The sequence below is a fragment of the Meriones unguiculatus genome, chromosome 6 (assembly GCF_030254825.1).
Source record: "Meriones unguiculatus strain TT.TT164.6M chromosome 6, Bangor_MerUng_6.1, whole genome shotgun sequence".
Lineage (NCBI taxonomy): Eukaryota > Metazoa > Chordata > Mammalia > Rodentia > Muridae > Meriones > Meriones unguiculatus.
In genome coordinates this window covers 111524029-111535364 of record NC_083354.1, presented here as the reverse complement: position 1 = coordinate 111535364, position 11336 = coordinate 111524029, and positions in this window count along the sequence as shown.

The window sequence follows — 11336 nt, the reverse complement described above, 5'->3', positions numbered from 1 at the left end:
ATGTCATTACTTCACCAAGAGCAAAGGATATTTCATTCTTCTGGTTTCTCTTAGGAGGCTTTAGGAGACCCCAATATTCATCCTCAGTGGGCTCCAAGACAACCATTGCACTCTGAAGTCTTCTGTGTTAGATACTGGAATAGCTATGCCAACTGACTTGGGGTATTCATTTGCTTAGTAAATTTACTTTCTTTTCACTACCATTCTGTGAACAACATTGACAGTAAAGTATACTTATTAGAGAAAAGAGATGGTAAATCTTGTTTCTCAATGGAAACAGTATGTTTTAATTGGGAAATTAAAATAACTTTTCCATTTAGGGTTATTGCAAGAGGATTGCTAGTCCCCAGAATATTGTTTTGCTGATTGGTTGACTATTTTATTGTTGTTTTTGTTCCTTTCTTTTTCCCCTATTCGTATAAGGGATATGCTGGTTTACTGTTTTGAACATGAGTAGATTTTTGTAATTCTTTGTTAATCTATTCCTCTCATGAAGTATATTCTTTCATCTGCTTTTGTGATTGAAGCTGACTTTCTTACCCCTTTGTATTTAGGATTTAAGTGCCTTGCAGTTCTGGCTTAGGGTTGTGCATTGGTCTTAATATTCCAATATCCCTCTGTTATTTTTAAATGATAAATTTATTCAGTATATCTATCTTGTTTGCTATTTGTTTATTGTCAGGGCTTTCTATGTAGATATAGATAGATATCTTAATAGATAGAGATAAATGATGGATAAATAGATGATAGATAGATGATAGAAAGAAGATAAATAGATACATGATAGACAGATTATAGTAGTTGATAGATATATAATAAATATAGTAAATATTACTTGGAGAATAGATACATAATAAATGGTAGATTGCAGAGGGGTAGATGGATGCAGAGAAGTTAGAATGTTGAAGATAAATGATGGCTAGATAAGTAATAGATTGAAAGCTAGATACAGTTGAATACTCAGGAAATGATTCACAAAATCTAGATTCTAGCATTTCCTTCTAGAGAGGAAATGGAGTCAGTGGGAAGTAATGGTTGTGCTTTACTGAGATCCTATGTAGGAGTCAACCACACAGAAATAAACAAATACTTCATTATTCTAAATATGTAAATTGTTCCAAACTCTGGGGTAGATTTCATTCTGTATTCAAGTTGTCATAGCCACATAGAATAAAAGATTAATAATTAGGTATAGGTATATTTCCTTAAAATTGGTTTTTGTGACTTTAAAAACTGTATGGACTATGAAAAAATACATCATTGTTCTTAGAGCTGAGTGTGAACATTATTTTCTGACACATGATCACCTTTTCCACAGCCTTCCTTTATGAATCAAAGTACCTTTGCACCACTGTGTGTTAAAATTTGACCCCTCTCCTCCAAATATATAGATATATTTTTGGTCCTAAACTTTTGTAAGCATGAACATAGTTGGAAATTGAGTATTTTAAAGACTGGCAAAGCTAAGATTAGGTCACAATGGATTAAGATCACCCCAGTCCTATCCCCAGGGTCCTTATAAGAGAGAATACAGAGATGCTCAAAGGCTACAAAATCAGAATGGGAGACAGAGGCAGGCGGAGCTCTGTGAGTTCAAGGCCACCATGGTCTACAAAGTGAGTCCAGGAGAGCCAAGGCTACACAAAGAAACCCTGTCTTGAAACACTAAGAGAGAGAGAGACAGAGACAGAGAGAGAATAAAAGGAAGATAACAGAGATGGCGCTGTAAGACAAGCATGATACGGGTTGCCAACAACCACTAGGAGATGGAACAGGAGGGAAGAAGTTGTCAACGGGACACGTGTTGCTGGTATTGTAGTTTGGTTTCTTCTGCTCTCCAAAACTGAAGGAGATGAGCTGGTAGACGTTACCTTGTTATCACAGCCCAGGAGAAGCACTGTGACATGAGTGTAGTTCATAGATGAAAACAAAGCACTCAGAAAAAGAGCTGAGATTTGTGGATGATAGCACTACATGCTTTTAGAGAAAACAAAACATGGTCAGACAGAATATTTGCTTTAAGAAAAATAAATGAGAGTGGATGGGGTCAAAAGTAAAATGTAAAAAAATATAAGCAAAGATAATTGATACAGGTCTAGCATCTGTAAAAGATGGAATGGCTGCATATGTGAACAATTAGTTGCAACAACAACAACAAAAAGACACTAAGAAGAAGACAGGAAGGAGAAGTAATTTCACAGTGTAACTTTTTGATCAAAACTGAACTTTCTTAGTTTTCTACCATGAAATCTCACTCACCTAGCTACGTCTGTGTTGAAGGACCATGCTCACATTGGGTAAGGTGCCGCAAACAAAACCCAGAATACTTCAGAAATTAAAAAAAAAAAAAAGCAGCTGTAAAGGCTCTGTGTTTTGCACAGGGCAGTGAGTAATTGCTGTCTTTTGTTTAATTTTAGATAAAAGATCTGCAGCCAAAGAGTACTTCTTCATGACATTTTCTCAGAATATAGCCTTCAAGATTTATATCATTTCATCTCTCAAGGTAATTATTTGTTAAGAATATTCCGAAGTCTATTTAAGTCATTTCCGGTCTCCCAGTGCAATGAAAGAGCTCTCTGAGGGGATTTCACTGTATCCTTTGGAGTGTGTGTTTTGTGTTTTGTATTTTCCCAGGAAGAAGTGGAGACAAGACAGTGACTCAATATATCATGCTTATCCTCATTACTCCAGCCTGGCTCTTGGTGATCATTAGAAACAAATGGAAATGTTTGCTCAACTTGCTCAGGCTGGTGCTTATTAAATAATATCCCCTGTCTGCCCTCTGTTGTTTTTGTAATCCAGTCATGAATAAAGGGGACTCTGGATCTCACTAATGTAACCTTTTCGAACTCATTTCTCTCTTCCCTTTTAATTTCTGCTTCCATTAGAAGGCAAATTTTCAGCTTATGTAATCAACATGTAAGGATGAAGATGTCCAGTCGTGTGTGTGCGGTGTGCATGCATGCACATGTGGTGACCATGTGTGTAGACTCACATATGTCCATGTAGAAGTCCAATGTTGACATCATATGTCTTCCTCAACCCTGCCTCAAGTTACGCCTTGATTGGGGGACCCTGAACGCAGAGCTTGCCATTCCAGATAGCTTAGGGAGCAACTGGCTGTGTGGAGTTCCTGTTTCTTCCTCCTATGCACTGTGCTTACAGGCTACCAAAGCCACCAGATTTTCACACGGGTTCTGGGGATCGGAACCCCAGTCTCCATACTTGTATAGGAAGCATGATATCTGTTGAACTGTCTCCCTTATCCTCAAAGCAATAAATTGTATCTTAAAATTGTATTTTAAAAAGTGTCCGTGTGTCTGTGTATGTCTAGGTGTCCAAATGCAAGTGTGCAGAGGTCAGAGTACAACATGCCCCCGGGAGTCAGGTCTTTGGTCTTTCTTTCACTCTGTGGGTCCCAGGAATCAAAGTCAAGTGGTCACAAAGCAGGTCACCGTTACCTGCTGAGAAATCCTTACTGACTAAGTTTTTGTCAAATTAACAAAAAAAAATTGAAAGAAGGAACCTCAACTGAGAAAAATTCTTCTACCAAACTTGCCTGTGGTGAAGGGTTTGTTTCTGTGTGTGTTTTTATGATTAATGTGGGAGAGCCAGCTCATGGTAGGCCATGGCACCCCTGAGATGGTGGTCCTGGGTACTGTAAGAAAGCAGGCTGAGAAAGCCAGTAATCAGTATTCCTCCATGGCCTCTGCACCAGCCCTGCCTCTGGGTTCCTGCCATGACTTCCTTCAGTGATGGACTGTGTAATGGAAGTGTAAGTTGAAATGAAGTTTCCTCTCCAAGTTGCTTTCCGTCATGGTGTTTTATCACTGTCACAGAAATTCTGACTCAAGTGGTTCTTAAAGATGAACAATTTTCAAATCATCGAGGACACTGGCGTGGGGCTCATCAGCTAAAATTTACGAGGTTGGTAAGTGTTTCTGACTAACGTGTCCCCAAACTTCAGAATCACAGCCCTACATTTACTTATTCAGTTACAGTTGGTTTTTTGTAATTTCATATGTCATGAAAACAGGGTACAGGAAAGTGGGCCGTTGTGGTCACACCTCAAGTTCTGGCAAAAAGAAGAGAGAAGACGGAAGGAAGACTAGGAGGAAGAGGAGAAGGAAAGAACTTCACCCACACTCCACAAATGGCTCCACTACACAACACTACATAACACACTATCAGGGATGCCAATGAAGCATTGGGGTCATCATGATCGTGGTTCTTATTTGTATTCGGTTGTTCCAGTACTCTTTGACATGCATGAAGGAGTTATTTTATCATGTATGAAGTAGTTATTTTTATCATGTACATTATAGTTAAGATGCTAGTCATTGCACCACCTCAAGGATCCAATATGCACCAAACTTGGCTCCTGCCCTGTGGGGGAGACACGTGGAGGCATCTTCCGTGTCCTGGCTCCTCCCATGGCGTAGACATAGTCAGGGAGTGTCTGCGCTGATTCTTTTTAGAAATTATGAATCAAGCCACTAAAAGTGACCAGGCTCAGGTTTTTATGTGAATATGTTTTTATTCCCCAGGATAAGTATCCAGGGTGCAATTACTGGAAAACAGACAGTGCATGGAAATTTACATGATATTTGATTTCATAAGGAGTCTCCTACTATTTTTCCGTGGAGTGTTCCCTTTTTCCTCACCAGCATTCACAGGTCATCTGGTAGGTCTCCCGCTGCCAACATTTGGGACTTGCTCCTTCAGTGTTTGCTGTTCTGGTAAGTTGGTGGTAGTGTCTGTGCAGTTTTTTTTTATTCTACTATGTAGGGCTAGTAAGGCTAGCATCTTTTCTTTTCATGTCCTTTTTTACCATCTCCATGTTTCCTTTCAGTGAAAACTCTGCTCACATTTTGGATACTTTTCTAATTGGATATGTTGTGTCATTGCCGAGTGGGCAGGACTCCTTGTGTGATCTAGATATGAGTCCTTATGTAAGTGTTTTACAAAGGCTACCCATCATTCTCTAGTCAGTTTTTCATCTCTTGTGGTAGGCAATCATCATTATGCCTTTTTCTTTTTGTTGATCAGCTCTCAGAAGTCTGAAACTGCTCTTATGCCTAAAATGTTGTCCTTGTAGTTTATTTAGAAGTTTTCTATCTTTATGGTTGACAGTAGTTTTCATAATCCATTTGAGCTAATTTTTGCGATGTTATTTGACCAAAGGGATGTCTTACCTCTGCCAAACATCTATTACAACTTTGTCAAAAAAAAAAAAAAAAAAAGCGGAGTTGAACATGTTTGTGTGTTTAGTGTTTCCTGGATCAGCTTGCTTGTTTTGCAATCACTGTTACGTTGTTTCACTCATAAGCAATCCTCATATTGGCTGCAGCCATGCTTTAGGGTATCTTCTAGCTTGATCTGCACAGTGAACTCATTCTATTTGATTTAACTATTATCTGTTGGTTAAGGTTTCTATTAAGGTCCAGGATAGAATCTGCCTGGGCGAAGCAGCAGCAACAACAACAAAAATCCATGGTGTTCCAGAAAAGTGTCTGTTGTTCAGGGAACTGTGGTAAGATTTCAGCTGGGGCCAAGCTGTTGATTGTGTTGTTCAGGTCCTTCATGTCTGGGACAATTCTCCAATTAATAGGTCTATCAGTCTCTGCGGGGAGATCAGAGGCCTCGTCTATGGCATGGACTCGACTGCTGTGGGTTTCTTCTTCATATATGTTGAGGCTTTCTTATTCACACATAGACATTTGAGATCATTGTGCCTTGCTGGTGTGTTGATCCTTTTATAATCATGGAATGTCCCTCTGCCTCCAACAATTGCTTTTCCTCTAAAGTCTACGTTTTCTGATGTTAGTATTGACATTCTTGTTTTATTTTCATATCTGCATGATATATCCTTTTCCATTTTTATACATTGCTTCTACTTATGATATCAAATTTTAAATGAGTTTCTACAAATAGCATTGTTTGGGGGACATAATTTATATTTTTGTGAGTTTGGGGGTTTTAATTTATTCTGTTAAATCTACTGTCCAACATCCAGTTAAGCTCTTGCTGGTATGTACAGCTCTGCGCTTCATCTTATTACTTCCTCTGTTCTCAATCCCACAGTGTTCGTTTCTGTGAAACACTATTCTACTGCTATCAATATTTTGTCATTGATGTTTAGATATGGTTATCTTTTTAGCAAATATCATTGTCACAAAAAACTCACAACATGCTAGACTGTTTTGCTCATAAGCTATGATTTATTAAGTGTGTGAGAGAAAGGACAGGCCGTTTTCTTGTATTTCTCCACATTCGTTTCCCTTTTCCTGCCTGAGATGCCAAGACTCTCTCTTACATCTTTTTCTTTCTATTCAAAGATGTTTCTTTAGCCAGTCTGCAAGAGAGGATGTGCTTGCACAGTGCTCATTAGACTGAGAATCTTTACTTTATCTTGAAGTCTTACAGGACACCGTCATTGAAAAATGATTCACGAATAACAGTTCTCTCCACTTGGTACCATTGACTTTTGTGACTTTAGATGAAAAGTCTAATGTCATGATACTTGGAGTTTCTTATATGAAATATGTGCTGCTTCTCTTCAATGGCTGTAAAGTTTATTCTCCCTCTGCTTCCATATCCTGGTATTTAATGGTGTATTTCTGTGTATATTACTTACATTGTTGGAGTCACTTAGCTTTTTAAATCTGCGCCTGTCTTTCATCATATTTGAGAACATCTTTAACTAACAGGGATATGATCAAATTTTTGTCTTCAAGCTCAAATCCTATCTCCAATGGTCTACACAACATCACACTAGCATGGCTGCTAGTATTCCTCTATTTCAGCAAGAGAAGTCAAATTGCCTGCAGTGATTGTGACACTAAATAAATTCCTCAAGTCTTAGATCCAAACATCATCAATATGCATCACCTACCTTCCAAATCCAGTTATGTTTCAGACATGTCACTACTTCGACTGCAAACATCCTCAGCAAAACTGTGACTGGCTGCTGCCTGGGCCATTGCTGTACTCTCTACACTCTATCCTTGATTTACCTGTATTTTTTTTTTTGTGTGTGTGTGTGTGTGTGTGTGTGTGTGCTGAATGTATGTGTTTCCTATGCTCAGAACCACCCACTGCCCAATGATTTCCCTTCTCACTCAAAGAATTTAAAAGTTCACACGCCTTTACTGGAAGGGGTATTTGCCCTACACAGAACTTACTGGTATATCTCTTGTGACTTTCCCTTTACCTCCTCTCTTCCCCACTCACAAGGCCCTAGCCACATGGCTCAGGCATAAGCAATCTGCCCTCAGGCTCTTTCATTTATGGCTCTTTCTGTGGAACACTTTTTTCATGAGGCATCTGTATGATTCCCTCCCTAACCTCCTTTAGACAGTATTTCAGTTGTCACCTAGCAATATATCTTTTCTGCAGAATGTGGGCACATGCTCATACAGACTTCCCTTGCCTCTTAACTCTGCTGTAATTTTATCGGTGTGTAGCCCAGGCACAGTATATGCATAGTTCTAGATATATGTTTATCTATTACTTATAAACATTCTCAGAAGCACTACAAAGGCATAAACTCTACCTACTTGTTATGGTGTTAGTTCCTTGAAGAGTGGCAAGTACATATATATAACTCAAAACATATTTGTTAAGTGAACAGTTAAGGAATGACTAAAAAAGTAAGTAGATGCGGCATTTCTGTATGACTAATGCATTTGGGAAGGAGGAAAAACCATAGACTAGTCAGAAGGTTCCATTATTTTCTCTCACCAAAAAAAAAAACAAAAAAAACAAAAAACAGAAAACAAAACGGGTAACAAAATTCTCCAGTTCCTACTTAAAGTCTAGCTTTTGATGTGTAGTCTGGATTTTTGACTTTGTCATTGACTTTTTTCTTGTTCGGACACTAATGGACATACACATGTCTTTCAGAAATTTTATTACTAGGCACAAAGAGTCTTGATGGATCAATTTGCTGAAAGTCATAAATAATGTGTGTCCTCCACAGAGTTTCTTTCCTTTCAATACTACGCACTCATTTTTTTTTTTGGTTGCATTTATTTATAACAGAGAATGCACTTACTCCTTTATATAAAAGTATTGAGCATCTATTTTGTGGCCAGCTATGCTCTGTGAATGTCTCTGAGGGCTGAGTGTTCTGCACCTTTCTCCCTGGCCATGTGTTCTCTCTATGGGATCAATGTTTCCCTGAAACATCATCACTCTCCACATGCTCTATTGACAGGAGCCACTTTTAGCAGGAGGAAAAAATCATTTCCTGTCCACAGTATATGATGAAAATAGATGACCTACTTTCAGAAGCATTAGTGAGCTGGCACTTCCTAGGAGCACTATGAACAGTCTATGGAAGCACCAAGAAATGCCTGTCATTGGGTTTTTCTTTTCTTTTATCTTTCTCATATCTAAGGAGACACTAAAATATGATTAGTTGTATTTAAGAGCAAGACTAAAATTAAATAGACGAAAACTTAGGAGTGATGGTTTTAGAAATAATAAAGACTAGTAGGAGAAAAAGTGCTCATGTAAACAAGGAGATGGGAAAGAACAAAAACAAAAATCAGGTTCCTCTTTTTTAATTTATTTTTTCATTTGTTTATTTATTTAGTTACTTAACCACTTTATCCCCTGATTCCAGCACCCACCCTCCTCCCAGTCCCACCCTCACATCTATCCCTCCCACTCTTACTCCTTCTTCTTTTCAGAGAAGGGGAGGCTGCCAAGAGGTACCAACCACCCTGGCCAGGTGCCTTTTCATAATAGCTCTTGGTCATCAGTCAGTCCTGGCTGAGATCACATGGGTTAGTGTTCACAGACATGGCCTTTACTTCACGAACGCCACTGGTTTTCTGCTATTTTCAAGTTCAATTGTATTGGTAAAGCAAGTTCTGGCTAGAGAAGTCTCTTGTTGGGAAATGTATGGTTTGAATGAGAATGTTCCCGGTAGAGTCACATGTTTGAATACTTGATCCCCAGTTTGTGAACTGTTGGAAGGATTAGGAGATGTGGCCTTGCTAGAGGAAGTATATCACTGGCGTGGGCTCTGAAGTTTCAAAACCCCATGCCATGCCCAGTCCCCCCCACCTGCCGACCCCCTGAAATTTGCAAACCAGATATGAACTCACAGCTACTTCTGTAGCAATATGCCTGCCTGCTGCCCTACTCTACCCCCATGATGGTCATGGACTAAACCTCTGAGACTAGGCAAACCCTAATTAAAAGCCTTTATTTATAAGTTGCCTTGGCCATGGTGTTTTACCACAACAGTAGAATAGTCAGCAAGACAGGAAATAAATGAGGTTTATGTCAAGTTGTAACTCCATTAATTAACTGGCTGGTCGTTAATTTATTAATCACCTCCAATTGGCTAATTGTTAATAAAAGTATTGCAATTAATTTAATTTAACATGTGTGTAAAAGCAGGATGGTATGATAAAGTGGCTAGAGAGGCAACTGTCTGCTCGATAGTGCTTCCATGGGGCAAATAGGCTTGGAAAACAGACTTCTCTCACAGTGAAAAACAGAGTAAGATAGGTTTTTTGTTATATCCCAATTCCAGTTAATTGTATATTACAAAACAGCAAGTAATGAGATTTTGAATATTCCCTACACAAAAAATGAGGGATCTTTGTACAATGTGTATATCAACCTCATACTTACATACAACTACTAGATATCAATTAAAGATAATAATTAGTAGTGTGACCTCAATCCACCAGAATTAAAATTAAAGTGTTATCATGTCTATATTCCTTTCTGCACCTGGGCCCAACCTACATTTACCGCTGTCCTCAGAGTGCTTTGACACTTGAATAAGAAAGTAATCTCATGATCCTTCTGCCTCAGCCTCCTTCAGCAAATCCTACCAGCATGTGCCACTACAATCACTTTCAAAATCATTCTGGTACGTTCTCAGAAAATTGGAAATAACACTACCTCAAGACCGAGTTATATGACTCCTGGGCATGGACTCAAAAGATGCTCCATCATACAACAAGGACATTTGCTCAACTATATTCATAGTAGCTCTATTTTTAATAGAATCTGGAAACAACCTAGATGTTCCTCAAACAAAGTATGGATAAACAAATTGTGATACATTTACACAATAGAATACTACTCAGCTATTAAAAACAAGGAAATCATGACATTTGCAGGCAAATGGCTGGAACTAGAAAAGATCCTCTTGAGTGAGGTAACCCAGAATCATAAAGACATGCATGGTATATACTCACAAGAAGATATTAGGCATATAATACAAGATAACCATACTAAAATCTACAGACCTAAAGAAGCTAAATAACAAAGAGGACTCCAGGTGATTTCCTTAATTCTCATTCAGAAGGGCAACTACAATAGACACTGGAAGAAGTTAAAGAAAGAGAATAGGATGAGGAGCCTACCACAGATGTCCTCTGAAAGACTCTGCCCAACAGGGCATCAAAGCAGATGGTGAGACTCACAGCCAAACCTTGGGCAGAGTATGGAAGAGTAGAAACATAGAAGAGCAGGATGATAGAAAGACCAAAGAGAACAGAAACTCCACAAGGAGACCAACAAAACCAAAAAATCTGGGCCCACGAGGGCCTGCAGAGACTGATGTACCAACTAATACCATGCATGGAGAGAAACTAGGCCTCCTGCTCAGATGTAGCCAATAGGCAGCTCAGGCTCCATGTGGGTTTCCTAGTAAGGGGATCAGTGGTTGTCTCTGACATGGCTCTCTTGCCAGCTCTTTGATCACGTCCCCCTGGCAGGGCGGCCTTGCTAGACCATAAAGTAAAAGGATGCAGGCAGTCCGGATGAGATTGATAGGCTAGGGTCAGATAGTAGATTAGGAGGGGTCCCCTCTTCTGAGGACTAGGGGAGCAGAAGAGGGAAAAAAGGAAGGAGGGTGGGACTGGCAGGAGATGATGGAGGGGGCAACAATTGGGATATAAAGTGAATAAATTATAATATATTTGCATATATATTTGTGTATGTATACATATATACACATATATGAACATTGTAGAACTCTGTAGAACATTGATCTCTCTGGTTACTCTGGAGCTGAAAGCATTTTTTTCCTCAAATAAAACAAAATTTTAATTTATACACAGGTTGGACTGCAAAGGGTTTAATGGTTTTGCAGACCCCTGAGCTGTCTTTAGGCAGCTTCCCATCTGCCCCAGTACAAAGCACCTTCTTTGTCTAAAATTAAATGTTCTGGTTTTGTTGGCCAAGCGGCAAATTTTCCTGCTAGTTCTGCTCTGTCCACTGCTTGTTTCTAATTCTCCTTGCCAGCTGGACTATGGGCAAACAGGATGGCCATGTGCGCTTGCCACTTTGTCATCTCTTCCACT